This window comes from Astatotilapia calliptera, chromosome 4 (assembly GCF_964374335.1).
Source record: "Astatotilapia calliptera chromosome 4, fAstCal68.1, whole genome shotgun sequence".
In the NCBI taxonomy this organism is placed as follows: domain Eukaryota; kingdom Metazoa; phylum Chordata; class Actinopteri; order Cichliformes; family Cichlidae; genus Astatotilapia; species Astatotilapia calliptera.
In genome coordinates, this window is record NC_137425.1 from 19,734,173 (window position 1) to 19,755,278 (window position 21,106).

Genomic DNA, 21,106 nt, shown 5'->3' on the forward strand with positions numbered 1-21,106 from the left:
CCTCCTCTGGTGAGTTTAAGTATTGAGGCTCTCACTGGTTTGTGTACAGAGCTGCTGATTGTGTGTGTTAATGTGGGAGTCTGGCACAGTAATACACAGCTGTGTCTTCAGGCTGCATATTCTGTCCTGTTAAAGTAACTCTGCTGTTGGAGGAATCTGTGGAAATGCTGAACTTGCTCTTAAGTGAATCTTTGTAGTATGTTGTAGATCCAGTACGTGCCATCCCAATCCACTCCAGACCTTTCCCTGCAGGCTGTCTGATCCAAGCTGTGTGCCAGCTGCTCACAGAATAAGAGACCTGACAGGTGATGGTCAGACGTTGACCTGGCTGCACAGTCTCTGAGGCTCGCTGTGTCAGCTGTTCACACTTCACACCTGTTTAAAAAAAAAAAAAAAGATTTGTGACAAATTGTTTATATTACAAAACAAATACTGTGAATGTTAAAGACACTCACGTGAAGTGGCTAAGAGCAATAACAGAGCTACAGAAAACATGTTTTTTGATGAACGTGTCATGATGTGAACTCCACAACACAGTCTGATGTCAAGCTTTTATACCTGCATAACAGAAGAAGTCAATGAATTTGCATACAAATGCATGAAGCATTCATTAGGGTCGAACTGAAGCCTGCTGAAAAAACTGCCTATACAAACAACATGAAAACATGCATGGAAAATTATTCTATTAGATTCTAATTTCATTACTCACTCAGATGTAAGACATACATTATGAAAGGTGACTTCGTTTTACTGTTGTTACTTTGCAATGTATTTTAAGTTCAAGCAATGAGATGAAAAGGGACTATATCTTATATTAGACTGCTGTTACACACACACTCCCAGATACCTGCTGTACTCTAAGTGCTTCTCAAATAAATATAAAATTGTGACTCAATTGGTATCATCTAAATACTGTAAATTATTAAGTTAATAGTAAATAGTAATATGTAAGATTGCCTGTAAGAACAGTTATAACAAGTGTATTTTTGTGGAAGACAAAGTAAGAATGTTCTAAGTATGTGCCGGATGTTTGAATCACCCTTTAAAAGAGTCCATGATCAGAGTCACTGTGTTCAGTCCAGCCACTGTGACCCTCGAGCACAGTAACAAATATAATCTTCATTTTTCAAACTGTTTATCTCCAGATTCACATGCTTTTTTGCTGTTGTCTCTGGAGATGTTTAAACAGCCTTGAGCTGACTGAAAATTCTCACATATCCTGAGAAACAGCTCCACTTTTTTATAGTGTCTCTCACTGAAATAAACATACAACAGAACATAACAGACTGATAAAATATATGTGGTGGGGTGTGGGCTGTCAGTCAGCTGCAGAGGCAGTGGTTTCAGGGGGCAGGGTCAGTGGGAGGCTGGCGACATTCATCTAATCATGCGTTGAGTAGCACGCCGGAACCTGGAGATGCGAGCTGAATGTGGAACTGTACAAAAAATAAAGAATAAACTCCAAGAAGTCATATGTTGTCACAAATTAAATGAGAAATGGCTCTGATGTGTTTATAAGCAGGCAAAACGTGCATAGACGTCCCTCTGCAGGAGGAATTTGTTATTGAAAAACTCAGTTACACAACTTAACTATTTTGGAAAGCAGATAAAATCATATAAGATTATGAGCTGTGTGGTAATCTGTGCATAAGACATAAACAGTATTTGTAAATCTTAAAAGAATAGTGTTGCCATTTGCTTTCTCTCACAACTTATTGTACTGAATACCGGATTTGTGTGGATATGTGTGGATATATGGATAAGTGGTGGTGAAAAATTTCTCATCATTATACTATCTGTTTATTATTATATAAGAATTAATAGTTCTGTTGTGTTTGCTACAGTAAAACAATCTCATCACAGGATCTTCAGGCAACTCTTCAACATTTTAAACAACACATGGATTTTTCTGCCTTCTCAGTATATTTACAGTAATGTTTCAGAATGGGTTCTGAAATTTACTGTTAACTGTTAATGGTTTATTTTGAACCTTGGAGTTTGATTGTGTGAGTAGTTTGTGTGGGTAAGTAGAAGAAGAAATTGCCTTTTTTTGGATTAATAAAGTTATCTGAATGTAATAGGAACATGAACCCCAAAACTGGAAGATCGGGCCTCAGTAGATTACAGGCACAGCATCAGAGGTGTCTATCCAGTGTGAATGTGTGTGTGAATGGGTGGATGACTTAATTTAGTGTAAAGTGCTATACAAATACAGGTCATTTGTATGGTAACCATTTACCATTTATCCAGAAGAGTGCAGTCTAAGGGAAAGCTAAGATACTGTCAATACAGAACCTCTGGTGAAGAACACACAACCAGTCCTAAAATCTCTAATATCCAAATTTCATTTTCATAACAATACTGAGAGTTGTATTAATGAATAGTGTTTGTATAGGATCTAGGAAATGTTTTTTTATGTATATATTTATTCTTATCTTACAAGAAAGAAGTAAATAATCTCTTTTTAATCAGTTGCTGTTATAACAGAAGAATCTGAGCTCAGACAGGTGACATCCATTGAGTGTCCATACTGCAAATATTTAATCTAGCCTGATGAGACAGATACTAAACACACTAGTGGAAGCAAAAATCATTGTTATCTCCATGGATCACTGATCTGATTATTCAGAAACACACACACATATTACTCAAATATATCCACCTGAAGGTCTTATCAAGATGCAACTATCCAGCATAACAGCTACAGGGAAAATGGTTAAAGTTGAACTGAATTGATCTCTCTGTTTATCTGACTTTATCAGACAATCATATTTGAGTATTATACTAAGGAGTGAAAATAATACTACAGTCATATTCATATTGAGCTATTGATACTATTAACCTAAAAAAATCTTTTTAAAATGTGTTTATTTAGTTTTCTTTTTTGTTTTTTTAATCTCTCCAAATTCTTTACTACTAAAATTGTGCAAAAAGTGGTGCCCACCTAAAGAAAACCAGTGATGAAGCAAACAGATTTAGAGACTGCTGTCAGTACAGCTGTCCTGCTTTCAAGTCAATTCATTTTAACAACTTTGTTAGAGTTTTGAAACTGTTGGTTGAGATTCTGTCTGACAATGAACACATGCAAACGTAACAGGACAGACCAGATGTTAAATAAATGTCAAAGAAAGCTTCACCTGCCAAAAAGAGACTTGAAGACATTGTTGTCCTGTCTTACAGTCCATCATGTTAAAAAAAAAATCATTGTTATCTCCATGGATCACTTATCTGATTATTCTGTGTTTATTCAGAAACACACACGTTACTAAAATAAATCCACTTAAAGGTCTTTACAATATCCAACTGTCCAGCATAACACCTACAGAGAAAATGATTAAAGCTGAACTAAACTGATCTCTCTTGCTCTTTCTTCTGACTTCATCAGATAATAATATCTGATTATTATACTAAAGAGTGAAAATAATACTAGTCATATTCATCTTAAGCTATTGATGCTATTAACCAGCATGGCTGCCCTACTTTAACTCCTTTTGTCATTTTGTCCTTTTTAACAACTTTATTAGGGTTTTGAAACTGTTTCTAACAAATGAGAAACTCTTGTGGTCTGCATTTGGGTCCTCATAAAAACACATAGTCTGCCACTACAGTGACAATTGGTCTTCTTAAATAGCTTCTATTCAGGTGAAGCTGTTGGAGGTTAGGTCCTTTATGAAGAAAATTAGCTTTATTTTAAAATGCTGTCAATCTCAAAGATGTCATTTTTCTAGTCCAATCATCTTCTTGTCCTCCTCCTTTGAGCAAATCAGCCTCTGCTTAATGTGGTTTAAATCTCAGTGCTCAAGATGAATGGTTATCTTTAAATGAGAAAACACAAAGGTAGAAAAATCTACCTGTATTGAAACGTTAAACATTGGCTAAAATTGCAGTAATCTGCTGCACTACTCAAAGAAGCTGAAATGCAGGATAGTGAAACGTTAAATGTTCCCAGTGGTGAAAGTAAATAGAGGAAGTAGTTTTTGTATGGCATTTCTATTGCTGTCTCGCACTGTGCTTCATCGGGCGCAGTAATAAACTGCTGTGTCTTCAGTCTTCAAGCTGTTCATCTGTAAATATATTTTACTGCTGGAGTCATCTCTGGAGATGATGAATCTATCCTGGACTGACTGGGAGTATCTGATAGGAAAACTATAAGTGCCTATATAAGCAATCCACTCCAGTGCTCTTCCAGGAGCCTGTCTAACCCAGGCCATAGCGTAGCTGCCGAGTGTGAATCCAGAGACTGTGCAGGTCAATCTGTGGGACTCTCCAGGCCTTTTAGTAACTGGTTCAGATTCTGTCAGAGTCTGACCATTGACACCTGGGAAGAGTTTTCAAAAATTATGTGAATTAATTTGTGTCAAAAAACATTATTTATGCATATTGAAGTTGAAAAGAGAATCTTCACCTGCCCAGTAGAGAGTAAAGAGAAGCAGTCCTGTCCTGTAGTCCATCGTGTTGAATTGCTTGATTGCTTCTGTTCTCCCTGCAGTCAGTTAAGTAGACCTGATGAGTTTTTAAATTTTGCATTGACTCCTCCTCATAGGAAGGTGATAACTGTACAGTATCACAGATACTCTGAATATGTAGTTTGTGTATAATTTAAATATCAAAGCCAGATCAGTTATGAACATTATTAATTGTATTTCTTTTACATAAGTTATTCCTTGTAAAGTTTTGTCTTTTTTGTTTACTTTTTTGTTTATAATTTTTGTTTGTTGCTGTGTGAGGCAGGCACGATTGGACCCAAAAGTTCAGGACTCACAGGCAAAACTAAACTTAAAGGCAGCTTTATTGCAAATTCACAGATAACAAAACTAAAACTGGGAAGACACTAGGCAGGCAGAATCCACAGAACAGAAGGATGAGGGAGATGCAGATAATATAAACACTGAAGGGTTAATTAGGGAACAGGCCACAGGTGAAAACACAGCTAACATAAATGTGACTGATGAGACAGGGGAAGCCAAATTGAACACAAAGCACAAGAGGCAAAATAAGACACACGGATACACAGACTAGGGCACACAACTTGATGTGGGAAGAGTATAACAAACATAACAAGCAAATAGATATGGCAGAGTGGAACGACAGAGAGAGCCAGGGAGGTAGAGACATGAAAGTGAGATAGCTAGAGAGTGAGGGACAAGAGAGAGACAGAGGCAGAGAGAGAGCAAGAGGGCGAAAGACAGAGAGAGCGAGACCAAGCTTGACATTCATAAACAGACATGATAGACCTCACAGAGACCCGACTGGGGAAACAGACCAACTAGCATTCAAGATTCAAGGTTTCAAAGCGTTTATTGTCATGTGTGCAAAGAAAAAAGCATGTCTCTCTGCTTTGCACACGCAGATGCTGGTTAATATGTACAAATAGATTAAATAAAAATAGCATGAATAAATAAATGGAGACAAAACATTGAAGTATTAAATAGATTTATGTGCAAAAGAGCTAAAACATGGAGACAAGGCTGACTTTACAGGGAGACACCAATAACTAACACAGGAAACTAGACACAAGAGGATGGGGAACACACAGGGAGGAATTAGTCTGACACAATGTAAAACAGAACAAGATTAAATATAATGACAGCAACAAACAATATAAACGTTAACTGACCGTAAAATTCATAATGAACAAAACCAGAAAATCCACTAACTCAAAACACTGGATCAAAACCAAACACCGCGACAGTTGTACTGTTTTCCTACCCTGTCTGTTTTCATATGTGTTTCTCTGTGTTGCCTGGATTTGTCGCATTGTGTTACAATCTGTTATATTTTGGGCTGGACTTTTTTTCAGCCAAAATAAAAGGCTCACCTTTTTTGACTTAGGGTTAGCGTCCTGCATTTTGTGTCCTCACTTTAAATACTCTACAATATGACACCCTGTCTGTTAACCTAATAAGAGTGTCTTTGGACTAAGAGGGGAAGCCAAAGTACTGGGAGTTCACAGAGAATATCCAAACTCTCACACCAGAAAGATTCAGCCAGCTGCTGGATTCAAATTTAAATGGAGTATCTGTGCTTCATGTCACATTATCTAATAATAAAGTGATGCCGCCTAAGAAACGATGTTCACCTCAAATGTGTCATACAAACTTGTCTCCTTCCATTCAAGCTTTTTATGCATTTCTTAATATTCCTTGTTTTCTTGTTTGTTGTATAATCATGTACAGCGCAGTACAGTCTTCCAGATTATCCTCTTTTGTATTATAGTTTGGACGGTTTCATCGACTTTGTCTTTAACCTGTTCCCTGCTTTTTTGATTATTCGCTGCACTGATAGTCTGTTCATGATTGTTACCTGTCTTTAGCTTAAATATTTGGATTGTGGGTTATACTCTTCTGCATGAAGCTTGTGCACAAGTTCAATAAGGAAGATCTGTAATCACTTATCAGCCTTACATGACTACTGCTTTCCCATGCTGTCTAGTCCAATCATCTTCTCAACCACCTTCTCAGAGACAATCAGCCTCAATCTTCGCATGGTTCAAATCTGTGCTCTCCATCATTCTCCATTTCAGATTCTCTTGCCTGCAACCCACCTTCTCACCAACTACACCTCAGAGACCTCAGCCAGAGCTCCGTTCAAGCCTCAGTCTTCATCGTCACCACCATCAATAGTGTCTCGACTCTGGGGGTCCTGTCCTAAATCCTATCATTGCTGGGATTCCATTCTGCCATGAGGGGTCATTTGAGTCTAATCGCCAAATACATTAACTTCTCTAATTCAATAAATCATGTTCAATTTTTCCAAGTCATCACTCATGACTGAAATAGTGTTATGTGTTCAGGTCCTTATAATAAAGACATTTCTTAGTATGTGAATTAATGTTTTGGTGGGCTGCATTATGGCACAAGATTGATATTTTTCAGAACAAACAGTGTTATGTGTCTAGTGATTAAGTAAAAGTGAAAAGCTGTTACCACACAGGCATCCACCTGAAAGAGAACAATTATTAAGTGGGAGCCAATATTATTATTTTTAATAATACACTCAACAAAAATATAAACGCAACACCTTTGTTACTGCTCCCATTCCCCATGGGATGGACGTAGAGACCTAAAATTCATTCCAGATACACAATATAACCATCCCTCCCAAACAGTGGTCACAAATCAGTCCAAATGTGTGGTAGTGGGCACATCTGCCTAGGGATGGGTACCGGTGTCCGGTGCCATGATGGCACCGGTTCTGACATAAACGGTAGTAACCAGACCGAAAAGCAGTGCACATTTCGGTGCTTTATTTCGGTGCTTTTTTTTCCTGAGCTGTGATACACTTCTAGCCAATCATTTTACGTTTCCGAGGATAGTAGGCGGGTCCAGGTACGTACGTTCTTTTATGCAGAGCTACAGATTAAAAATGCCCAAGGCGAAGCGGTCAGAAGTCTGGCTGCACTTGAGTAAAGGACACAATGAAGAGATTTTTCATTATTTATTTTTTGGGTGTTTGTTTGTTTGTTTTGTCTCCTGCTACTTCACAACCAGATTGTTATGTCGCTGCAAATATACAAACTGTTAATGTGTTAACTGATTTGTTTTATTTTTATTGTTTTTGGGAAAGTCCACTGTGAGTTTTCACTTCTGTTCTGAACTGAGAAAGTATAGTATTTGCTAGTAATTTACTCAATTTCAGTCCTTGTCTTTCCTAGTCTAACCTGTCTACATATTAACACCTGTTAATTAAGAAAAAAAATAGTGCTGTCAATAGATCAAAAAAATTAACTAATTATTTTCACAGTTTTCTGTAATTAATCGTGATTAATCACAATTACTTGATCAATAGCCTGGTTTCAATTACATTTTTTCAACTTTATGTTTAAGCTTCTAACTGATTATATGCAATATAATGAAGTAAATGTAGAATAAACACAAAGACTGTATGCTTAAATTCAAAGAGAATTTGAATAGTTTTTGTTCAATCTTACAGCACAGGTTCTCTCCTGTGAAATACAACTTTCAAAAAACTTATATAAACTGCTGAGTCCTCAGTCTTCATGCTGTTCCTCTGTAGATAGAGTTTACTGCTGGAGTCATCTCTGGAGATGGTGAATCTACCCTGGACTGACTGGGGATAAGAGGTAGCATAACTATAAGTTGAAGTGCTGATAAAAGCAATCCACTCCAGTCCTTTTCCAGGAGCCTGTCTAAACCAAACCATCCAGTAGTCTCTGAATGTGAATCCAGAGGCTGTGCAGGTCAATCTGTGAGATTCTCCAGGTCTTTTAACCACTGGTTCAGATTGTGTCAGAGTCTGACCATTAACACCTGGTAAGACAAATAAATAAATAAATGAATAATGAATTATTCTCCAAAAATAAGAGAATGTTACATCAGGGGAAATCCTCACCCACCCACCAAATAACTGAAAGGAGCAGTCTTGTCTTGTAATCCATGATGCAGTACTACAAAGTGAGTTGTCTGTTATCTTTTCCAACAGATGGATAAGTAGTGGTGGAAGATGTTTTGCATAGACTCCGCCTTACTTAAGTGAGGAGTTTTCACAATTTTTCAAATGATTACTTTGGCAAAAAGGTTAAACTCATCTCTGAAACTCCAAATAAGCTTGTTCAACACTATGTTGTTCGACCATCATTAACACACTGAGCTAAAAACATCTGGAAGTGAAGTTGGGTATAAAGTGATGTAAGTTTATCTTTGTGGTTTGAATAATGCTTCAGTATTGCAGTTCTGCTGTTGAAAGGATGATGGTTTAACCTGCAATCACCCCACTGGCCTTGTGAAATAACTGCAAGAAGAAGGATAACAATGAGTGCAACAGAAAATGAAAGACATGGATAGTAGCTGATGCATCTCATTGTAAAGATGCTTGGAAAATATTTTTTGTTTTTTAGATGAGACAACAGGGCACAGCTGTCGTCAAACAAGAATTAAGGCAAGCAAATTATTCCTTTTACTCAGGCACTATTTCAGGTAACATCACAACAAATGAAATTAATGCAGTGACAAGCTAATCTGGAGGATTGCAGTTGGATGTGACAATGACTGTTTATCCATAGCAGAAAGAAAAGGATTATAGTAACTATTAGATTTGTATGACTGGACAATGTGTTCAATTTTACTTTATTTTTTTGGTATTTAGTTTGAGAAAGGTATGTGCCATCCAACAGATAACATCACAGTCTAACCGCAACATACTATAGTAAATATGAACCGAAGATAATGACACACTGACTCTCTTTTTGAAATGCTGCATTTGGATCTAAATTAATTAAACTCACACTCCCTTCTCTGTCGCCCGCCAAATGGTCGCTGGTTCTGTGCTGTGTAAAGCTGATTAGGATCTTTGAAAGATGGTATTTAAAAACATAAAAGCTAAGGCTTGGGTGCAAATCAGTTTCACTGAAAACTTTGATAATCGCCTTCTATTCATTTTTTTGATTGTTTTAGTAACTTGCTTGGAAATGCACATTTTTCAGATAACATACTCCTGTGCAAACATTTTAATAATAATAGGAAAACAAATAACAAATATTGGTGTTTTTTCTATAGATAGTTAATATTGTTAATATAGATGATAAATAGGAGTGCCGTTAGTACATTATGACACTGTCCTTCGCCACACTTTGAAATGATGTTTTGAAAATTATTTGTTCTTTGTTCATAAAAATGTACTTTACCTCAGCAAATGTATTACAGGTTTTTGCATGCAAATTATTTGTTGCTTTCTCTGATATTTATGTTGAATCTCTCTTCTTTCCATCTATCCATTTGCCTCAACTTATCTGGAAATGGGTCACAGGGGCAAGACCCTCAGCAGGGAAACCCGAACCTCCCTCTCCCTAGACACCTCCTCCAGTTTTTCTGAGGGTCACAGTTTTTCCAAGGCCTGGTGAGAGACATAATCTCTGTCAGATAAAACTGAAAGCAGATTCCCTGCTTCCCATCGGATTACTTTCAAGCAATTAGGTATAAGTTCAACCAATCTAACAAATATACAACAGCCTATATAACTAATAGTCCTTTCCATGCATGCTGGCTGATCCAGGCTATGTGAAATCTGCCAAAAAATAAGAGACTTGACAGGTGATGACAACATGTTGTCACGAGAAGATTGGTAACTCGAGAGGTATTGAGTTTGGATAGATTCTATTATTCTGTCTAGAAAAGGGATCACGTACCTGGAAATCACATCAGCTTCATTATTGTCATTATTCACCCAACTGTATTCTTTTTGAAAAGGCAGCATTTACAATAACTGAACGACTGAATTTACTCTGTTCTTGCTCGAAACTAATAACGTCAAAATTAAAAGATTTATTTTTAAAACAATTGGTATTTTCTTGTGCATTAACAAATAATATAAATCCTAATGAAATATGTTTATTAAAAGATAAACAATTCAATGGGCCTCCATATAGACTAAGGTTATTGTCTACATTTATTTTAATGTTTTTACTGGAGATAATAAACTCACTATATGCCCTCCTTTAATGCAGTCATGATAAAAATTCAAAAATCAAAACAACATACTGGAAAAATTATTATTTTTTGCTTGGGATACTTTTAAATGTATTTGTGCAGGTGTACTGCTAACATACAAGATTCTGTAGTATGTAAACTTTGGTTTGTCGTTTCTGCTTTGCATAAAGTACCCTTGATGTTTTCAGTTTCTGCAGATGTGTGAGAACGAAGATCTAACATGATACTATAGGGAAATAACTTCTGAGGAACTGAAACTGTGTGTGAAAGCACGGTAGCCTTATGAGCTAATGAATATGCATGTGACCAGAGACAAATAAATATGTAATATTATTTATTTATTTGTTTATTTTTTATGTTTGACTTACTGTAAGAAGCAACTGATGGTGAATTCAAAGCTGTACAGTTCAATGCATGCAGCCCTCCAGTCTTGTAACCACCGATTCATAAACGGATTATATAAAGTATATAAATAACATTTCATTGATTTGAACTGTTGTCCAGTTTGGTGAGCCTGTGTCCTGTGTGTAGCCTCAGCTTCCTGTTCTTAGCTGGAGTGGCACTTGGTGTGGTCTTCTACTATTACACATCTGCTTACAGGTTGATATCTTGTTCCTTCAGAGATACGGTGATGAGTGATTACAACCAAAGTATGTTGCACTTCTATCAGCTCCATTTGGTGATGGGCTCTAACATCCAGCATCATCAAGGTATTTTTCCCTTGAGAACTGTCACTCAATGGATAGTATCAATTTATCAGATGTGTCCTAGAAATGGCTGCTGGCTCCTTTGCTTGTGTTTTTGCTCACTGTGTGTTTCCCTGTGTACAGACCTTCCCTGGAATCCCTTACTGGAGTGTGGTTTTGGATGACTGTTCTCGCTGACCCCTGGAGCCAATCCCCGCCTGCACTTTGCATGTAGCACATAGTTGGTGATCACTTTAAACACATTGTGCGTTTATTCTGTCCTGCTCTTGAGTCCACTTCAGTTTTTGTGACAAAATCAGATAGAAGTACGAATTTGGGTAACGCTTTCTAATAATGTCACACTATTAGCATCTGTATTTAAAAATTGTCATTTATAAATACATATATGTTTATCCATCTATTACTGTTACACCATCGCTATCACTGCTGTACACTGCTACTTAATTATTGCTAGTAATAATAATAATCATAATAACATATCTGTATTTATAAGTTTCATAGGAGGAGTAATTCTATATAAATAATAATTTAAACACTTGCTAATAACTTACTAATACCGTAATAATGCTTAATAGATTTGACATTATTAAAAAAATAATTTGAATTGGTCTATTGTATGTTGTTTGCACTGCACCTTGACACCATCACTGTAAAGTCTGTAAATGTATATGTGCATATGAGTTAGGATGAATTCAGTAAGATTTTGTACAGCTGCTAAGCCAACTTTAATCACTGTGAGTCTCGAGCACAATAATAAACAGCAGAATCTTCAGTCTTCAGACTGTTCATTTGCAGATACACCTGCTGCCTGCTGTCGTCTCTGGAGATGGTGAACCGGCCTTGAACTGACTGAGCATAGTAACTGTTGCCATTGTCATTTCTAACAGTGGAGACCCACTCAAGCCCTTTTCCAGGAGCCTGTCTGACCCAGGCCATCCAATAGCTGCTGAATGTGAATCCAGAGGCTTTACAGGTCAATCTGTGAGATTCTCCAGGCTGTTTTACTGCTGGTTCAGACTCAGTCAAAGTCTGACCAAAAACACCTGTGAAAAGAAAACAAAAAAAGATGAAAAAGGGATAGTCAATTTACACTATCAGTAAAAACTAAGAGCAATTATCCAAAGACCTTCACCTTCACAACATAGAGTTAGAAACAGCAGCCCTATTCTACAGTCCATCATGTTAAACTTAATGTCCACTGCTCTCTGTGGCCCATTGCAGTCAGAGAAGTAAAGGTGAAGGGCACCTTTGTTTTGCATTGGCTCCTCCTTGAGGAAGGACATAACTAATGTGAAACCGGTAAAAAAATGTCCATACTGTGTGTTTATAATGGCATCAAATATTAGAAAATGACTCAATGAATACTATCCTTTCACTCCTCAGTTACACAAGTAAGCAACAAATACAGCAATCTAGTAATCATAGTGAAAGAAAATATTCATTTGTACAATTATGCACCTGATTAATACTGACAATACTGGTTTCTTGGAATAATTTTTAAAAATGTGACCAGCCAGGCGTAATATACATACATATATTTGCCTAGTTTGGCATATCATTTTAAAAAGTAGTGCTTTCTGCCACGGCCAGAGGCCAGTGTGGGAAACAGACTCTAAGGCAGACAGCACTTGGAGACGCAGGGACCAAGGGTGACAAAGCTTTATTTACAGTGATCCAATAGATGCAAAAGCGAATGAAGGTGAGAGGTGCTTAAAGTGCGTACCATAACCTAGAATAGCTCAAAGTAATCACGGAATAGTTCAAAACACTCTTGTGGAACTGAAGGCTGCCAGCAAACTAATATAATCTTAAAGCACACTAGAAACTCTACTCTGGAACATGAACTTAGAACATGATTGGCACTAACATTAACTTTGAGGCACACTATGATTCATAATCCTACACTTAAAGACACACTTGTTTAACTCAGTGATTCATAATTCTTTACTTTGAAACACACATGGCCGACTTGCCATTTCTATGAAACACAAAGCTATTAAGAGCACTAGAAGTGTCCATGGGGAAGCCGTGGGGCTGTTGTGGACGGGATGGAGAACCCGACACTTGGTAATCAGCCAGTGCAGGAACTCCCGGGGAGGGGGAGAGACGTAAAGGTGTAGTCATCATGCGCAGGCGGAGGCGAAGCTTAGAGGGGAGGTGGTCTGGGTGAGAGGAGACGGTAATCCGAGGATGAACTGAACGCTGGGCAGGGAGGCAGGCAGGTGGGCACGGAGAAACTGTGAGCAGACGAGCGCTGAAATCCAAACACGTCATCATGACTAACATGCTATCGATTGATGGTTTTACAATAAGTGAAAGAAGGAAAAACAAAGAAGTTGTTTATGTTTCTCTAAAATTCCTTTAATTAATTTCCCAAAATGTGTGCTTGACTTCTCGGAGAGAGACAATGATTTGCACAGCTAATGTTGCTTTATATTAGCTGGAAAAGAGTAGAGTAGCACTGCATGGTTTTTTTTTTCTTTTCATGAATCAGAGGCAAGGAGGGGGGGGGGGGGGGGGGGGATGACTAAGCAGATTCAGTCTTAGGGAGGCCAGGCCATTGCTGTAACTGAAACCAAAAACAAACAAATTAAATATCGCATAATGCTAATTAGAAAACTTTTCCAACATAATTATGATGACGCCAGGTGTTTCTGTGCTTCAGCAAATGCATACGTCAAACAAAAGAGATAAACAAAGACATAAATATAATCTTCAGTGATAATAATAATAAACAGAATCTTCAATTTTATGCCCGTTGACTTGACTTCAGGACACATTAAGAGAAAACCTGAAATGATTTTGTAATGAGCTACAATACAGTGATAGTGATATTTACCAGTTCTACTCCGGTTCTTTCTCTGGCTTATGATGAATGCTGTAACTTGTCATATTATAACTAGATGTGGTATAGTAGACCTTCCAGCAGTTTATTTTAAATCACTGAGGGAGGCTGGTCAATTTTAATCTTACTCCACACATCTTAATAAGGTAACGCAATTATTATTATTGTTTTGTTTCCTTTTTTCTTTATAGCTGCAGATTTTCTTTTCTTACCACGAATACTAACTTTAAAAAAGTACTCAAGTCAATCCTATTTTACTTTCCTTTCAAAAGTATTACAGTTATTAATGATGATTAGGTAAATTAGTTTTAGCAAACCTTCCTTTAATACTGTACACACTGACAAATGGAATCTCAAGTACAAGTATAGAAATTTGTGAATGCCATCAATAAAACTGTACATGTGGAAATGCTGAAATAATTTGTTGATATTGTTTGTAAATAATGTTTATATAGTGACATACTTATCAGCACTCTATGCAATAAGTATAAAGCTTTTTTTCTTTTTTGAGAATTGTGTTGTCTTTCTTTATACACTTTTAATATGATATAAGACACAGCAGCAGGACAATTTCTGTTCGGATGAATTTTACTGAGAGCCTGACTAAAATATTCAGCATATGTGGTTGTGTTTGTTCAGAGATTATTGAACATCCAACATGATCCAAAAATGTTTCTGTGTAACCTGAACCTTTTTTAATGCACTCTATTTGGGACATGTTTTGCCAGGACCATTTGAATATAAACTGACTGAACTATAAACTGCAGTTCACCAAATATTCCCTTAGGATGGTAACTAGAAGAAATAGTTTTTGTATGGCATTTCTATTAGTGTGTCTCACTGTGTCTTTCGGGCACAGTAATAAACTGCTGTGTCTTCAGTTTTCAAACTGTTCATCTGTAGATAGACTTTACTGCTGGGATCATCTCTGGAGATGGTGAATCTACCCTGGACTGACTGGGAGTAAAAGGCAGAATAACTATAACTTGAAGTCTCTATGAAGGCAATCCACTCCAGTCCTTTACCAGGAGCCTGTCTAACCCAGACCATAGCACTGCTGCTGAATGTGAGTCCAGAGGCTGTGCATGTCAATCTGTGAGATTCTCCAAGCCTTTTAATGACTGGTTCAGATTCTGTCAGCGTCTGACTATCAGCACCTGGTAGACATTTGAAAAATGTGTTGAATTTAAGTTAGATCAGAAAAGGAACATGTATATCAAAACTGAGGTAATAGAAAATCTTCACCTGCCCAGCAAAGAGCTAAAAGCAGCAGTCCTGTCCTGTAGTCCATCATGTTGGGTTTTTTTTGTTCTCTACCATCCTCTGTGCTCATTTAAGAAGTGTGACAGTGTCTAAGTTTTGCATACATGCCTCCTCACTGGAAACACAGTACTGAGAAAGAACTGACTTTGTTTGTTGTTAAACTAAATTGTTTGTTTCTGCAAATTTGTCACTGCAGAACAGAAAATGAAAATATAAACAAGCACATTCAATGAACCCAGTTTGTTTCTGCAGTCAAAATGTGTTTTGAGGTGACTTTTGTGGTTATTTTTTCCCCCACTTCACCAGCCCTCTGTCACTGCAAACAGCTGGTGAGTTTGGTTCTGCGTGGAGATCTCTTCCTCTTCTTCATTACCTGCAACAGGTTTTTGCTTAAACAGGATCAACAGAGTTCTCTGTCTGATAAACTCTGAACCTGGTCTGAACGAAGCATAATCAAAAACTGGAAACCAGCCCCTAATAATCCAAAACCTTTTGAAATTAGCTTTGGTTGATCAGGATCATCTTCTCTTGCTCTTCTGTGGCATTTTCAGCCGAGGTGCTATTTCTAAATGTCTTGTTACAACTTCCATTATGTCTTATTGTACCTGTAGCCTTTGTAATGCTTCCAAATCTCCTCCATTGTGTAAAAACAGCTGATTCAAGTCACAGAGGGACAAATCAGGTTAATAGTGCAGGTGCTGAACAAAGATTATGTTGGTATTCTTTGATATTCTGCTCAGCTGACACAAAGCCTCTGTTGAAAACTGACTTGTAAGATAAGATATTGAACCAATCTGCCCATTTAATGACGCTGTCTTGCTGGTAGAGACACCGAACTTGTTCTTCAGTTAAGTTAAGTAAGTTTGAGTCACTACTAATCCACTCAAATCCTTGGAAGCTGTCTTTTTGATTGGGAAAAGTTTTTTTCCCAAGGTGTTTAGTATAATTGTATTGTGTCACATTTTTACTACTCAAAGCAAGGGCATCATTTAGTTTCACTATGGTGTGGAGCCTGTACAGAAACTAAAAGTCAGCAATGGTCACCGTGAGTTTTCAGTCTTGTACTGAACTTAGAAACTATATTTTGTTCTTAAAACTTCCAAGATCTTCCCTGATCCATTGCATTTTCAGAGATTCAAGACTAAATTTAAGCATGCCAATTTGGAATTATTACTTTTAAGTATTAAGTTTGATAGAGCTGTATGTGATTGATTGAATAAACTGAATCCATTTGTAACCTTGTTCCTTGTTCTGTTGAACTGCAGGTTCAGAACCATGCCACCCAACATAAGTGAGGTAGGAGAAATAACAACACCATGTCTAAGCTAAAAAAAATCAGTTTTACTTTTATTTTGCATATTAATGGGTGTAACTGGCATTGAAACTGATACTATCAATTATTTAGTGGGGTCTAATAAGAACTGTAGAGTGTCTGACAAGAAGTGTAGAGTATAATTTTATTGTAGCAGTTTGTAGTTGAGTTTGTAGACCAACTCAAACAATTCAACAGCCACAGTGGATCTCCAGTCCAGTCCTGATTTGTCACAATATGTAGGAGTAACACAGTCAGAATTCAAGTGTGAATTCAAGTGTGCTTTTTACAGTGTCAGTTTAGCATCATTACATAATATTGAAATGATGAGTAATAGACATTTTCTCATCGGTTTTACAGTAAAATTTCTGTGACATGTAGACAACAAAGTCATTTTTCAGGTGAAGAGAAAAACCATAAGTCAGTGAGATCCCTTTAGTAGTTGGTGTTTTTGTACAGCTCTTCCTCTGTTTCCAGTCACTGTGCTTTCACGGGCACAGAAGTAAACAGCAGAATCTTCTGCTGTCAAACTCTTGATCTCAAGATACTGTCTGCTGCTGGAGTCTTCTTCAGTCATGACGAAACGGCTTTGGAAAGTACTGCCATAGATAGCTGAGTTTTCTCCTGTATCCATTCTACCGATCCACTCCAGAGCTCTCCCCGGCCTCTGTCGTATCCAGTGCAAATAGTGCTCTGTCAGGGTATAGCCAGATATGATGCATGACATCTTCACTCTCTCTCCAGGTCTCTTCACCTCAGAGGTAGACTGCTCTAGTTTGATCTCACTCCAAACTCCTGTAAACACAAGAAAAAAAAGTAACCAACATAAATCAGAGTATTGTCTTTATGTTTTAAATAATACACTGTTTCCTTACCGTGGAAACATATAATGAATAATAAACTCCAGGAATTTATACATTCCATAATTTAGACCACTTTATAATCAGCACGTATGTGTGGTTAGAAAGTGTCCCAAGCTGTTGTGTAAAGAAACTAAATGAGAATTGATGAAGATGTGTTTATATCTGAGCAAAACTTTGCATAGACCTCCCTCTGCAGGAGCCATTTGGTATTTTTGGAGAAGGCAATGGTTTACAAAATCATCAATAGAAAAAAAGTCAGTCCACTTTTTGTATTGTTTAACTGTTTTCACTGGGATTTATTGCAGCTTCTCTTCTCAAACAAATGTTTTCTAATGAAGAAATACTGTTGCACTTTAACCAGAATTAACACATTCAAGTGACGGTGGTTTGTCCTGAGCCTTTAACTTTAAATAGCAGTCAAGCTTGATGGGGTATATTGTGGCTGAGTATGTTCTCTGGAGCATAGTTTTTCTAAACCTCTGATTTCACATATCAAGACAAAGAATAACCAGACATGTGGCACTCTCATTATAATCAACATCAGATTTTTGATTTTTTTTTTTTCAAAGGAAGCTGCTAATCTTCTCACAGAATTCAACATTTTTAAAGCTAAACCATTAAGAAGTCTTCTATCATCTCACTGACACGCAAGTATAAATATTTATTCTTTAATGTTAATGAAGACAACACTAGTCATAGTTTATAGTAATTTTACATCATGAATGTTATATCATGCCTGGGACAGAAGTAAAGAGCAGAATCTTCTGCTGTCCTGCAATCAATTTTAAGTTACTGTCCTCTGGAGTTTTCTTTAATCATGATTAAATGACTTTGAAAACAACTGCCATAGATGGGAGAGTTTATGTTCTGTCTGCTCCATAGGTCTTTATTGTATCCAGCGAATATTGTAACCTGTCTGGTCCAAGACCAGGATTTATTTGACAAATAAAATGAGAACTATTAATGCTAGGTTTATCTAGGAGCAAAAGTTAAACCTTAAACCGCCTTCTTCATCAATCATTTGGTTTTCAGAAACTCCCAAGAATTATTATTATTGTGCTATTTTTTTTTTAACTGAAGAGATTCACTTTGTTTAAGATACAAAAGACAGTTTCTACAGACGCTTTTAACTGATTTATTTATTCACACATGGTTTTAAGATATGATCTCTTAATTCTTTTACTCTCTTTTACAAGTTTCCAAAATGTATGCACTAATCTTAAATCTCGAAGCACTTTTTTGTAAAATGATAAATTCTTGTAGCAGTAAGTGAGTATTATTGGCAAACAAAGACACATTTCTTGTCATTGTAATTATGAAATTTAGAAAAATATTTTCAGAGTGAATGAATCTGCTGTCTTTGTACTTATCTTTGTTATTATATCAAGAAACCTCTTTAATATCCTTATGGGTCTGACAACGCATTCTTTGGTTGGTCTACAGCTGTTTGGTGTTATTGTGTTTCTCTGGCAAAGTAATACACAGAGGTGTCATCAGGTTGCACATTTTGTACATTAAGACTGTATTGCTGGAAGCTGATACTGAACTTGTTCTTTAATGAATCTTTGTAGTATGTGGTCCATCCAACACCTGCACTTCCAATCCACTCCAGTTCTTTCCCTGCAAGCTGTCTGATCCGAGCTGTCCAGTAGATGCTAACAAAATAAGTGACCTGACAGTTGATGGTCAGATGTTAACAAAGCTCTGGAGTCTCAGAGGCTGACTGTGCCAACAGTTCACACTTTACACCTGAAAACAAAAAGGTATATGTTAGATTTGTATTGTTGATTGTCATTTATGCTTAGAAATATTTACTTATATATGCTTAGAGTTTTGTAATTAGTTGTAGATTGGTAGAGGTTTTGATCCTTGATAGTCTGTAAACTTTGTGTGTATTAGACAGCACTTTGGGAGCATGAGAGGTCATACCGTGTCTTATTATTTTATGGTAGGATTAACGTAGTTGCGTCTGTTCTAGTCTAAGTGCTCTTTGTTTAGATGAACTGCAGGACTTCCTCACCGTGTTATCTAGGATGAACCATCTAGGGTGAGGGGGAGGCTACCCTCTTCCTGACCAAGGATGTTTGACCCTTTGATCAGCAGTCCCCACACACACACACACACACACACACACACACACACACACACACACACAGGCAAGGTACTCTTTGTGTATGTAGACGTCATATGTTAATGAACTTATGCATATTCATGTAACCTCAATAAAAGGACAGTGATACGGGAGAACGGACGAGACCAACTGGAGTCAAGCGGTTGTCCGGTTCTCTCCCGTGCACGAGTAACATGAAGAAGTTTGCCTACTTGCGTCTTGCTTGCAGTGTAATTATATTGTCTTAACGTTCCAGCGAATAGGTTCAAGCTACAAACCTATCAGTATATTTCATAGAAATAACACATCAAAGTTCTGCTTCTAAAGATAGAGGGCCAGTTTTAGTAAAAAAAAATATTAATGTTGTATGAAAAGCAACAACTTATTTATAGCCTTAAGAAGAGGAAGTGAAAGAAAAAACAGAAGAGCAGCTGCACACATGAACATTTCTGCATATTTACATGCCTGTCATGCTTTCCTTTCTCCTCATTTTGCATGTTTTACTGCCACCTGGAGGTTTTTTAGTAGTTACTTTCTTTGAAAGGGTATTTGGCGTAGTAATATACAATAGAGTCATACTGCTGGACTTTACAGACCTTCAACTATTCAGTATTTCTTTTGTGTTTATGAGTGTGAATCCACTGAAGGCTCCTTCCAACCCAAGCATCTCAGCTCTCAGTCCTCTTTTGAATTGGAAAAAGTACATTATGGGCCAGTTGTTTGTTCCAAGATCTTAATATGGAAATCATTTATATGATTAATAAATATTTTCTGTTTACACTTCACATTCAGAACATTGAAATTAGTTTTCCAGTGAAGAGAAACCCAAAAGTCTTCGAGGTTACTTTACTAGTTGATATTTTTGTACAGCTGTTCTTCTTTTTTGTGTCACTGTGCTTATTCGAGCACAGAAGTAAACAGCAGAATCTTCTGCTGTCAGGCTCTTAATCTCAAGATACTGACTTCTGCTGGAGTCTTCTTCAGTTATGATGAAACGACTTTGAAAAGAACTGGCATAGCGAGCAGAGTTTGAGCCTGTGCTCATCCAGCCAATCCACTCCAGAGCTCTCCCTGGTCTCTGTCGTATCCAGCCTATATCATAACTTGTTGGGCTAAAACCAGACAGGATGCATGACATCTTCACTCTCTCTCCAGGCCTTTTCACCTCAGAGGGAGACTGCTCCAGTTTGATCTCACTCCAAACTCCTGCAAGAATAAAAGAAAAAAGAAAAAGCAAGTTATCATTATAATTAGAGTATTGTCTTCATTTTTATAAAGAATGAATCCTTTTCTTACCATGGAAACATATAATGAATAATAAACTCCAGGAAGCAATATAGTCCATAATTTAGAACACTTTATAATCAGAATGTTTGTGCAGTTAAAAAGTGTCCAAAGCTGTTCTGTAAATACACTAAATGAGAACTGATGGTGATGTGTTTATATAGTAACTCAACTTTGCATAGACCTCCCACAACAGGATCTAATTGGTATTTCAAGAAAAAGATAAAGACATAGAATATCATGAACTGTCTATTTTTTTTATATTTACTATAACAAA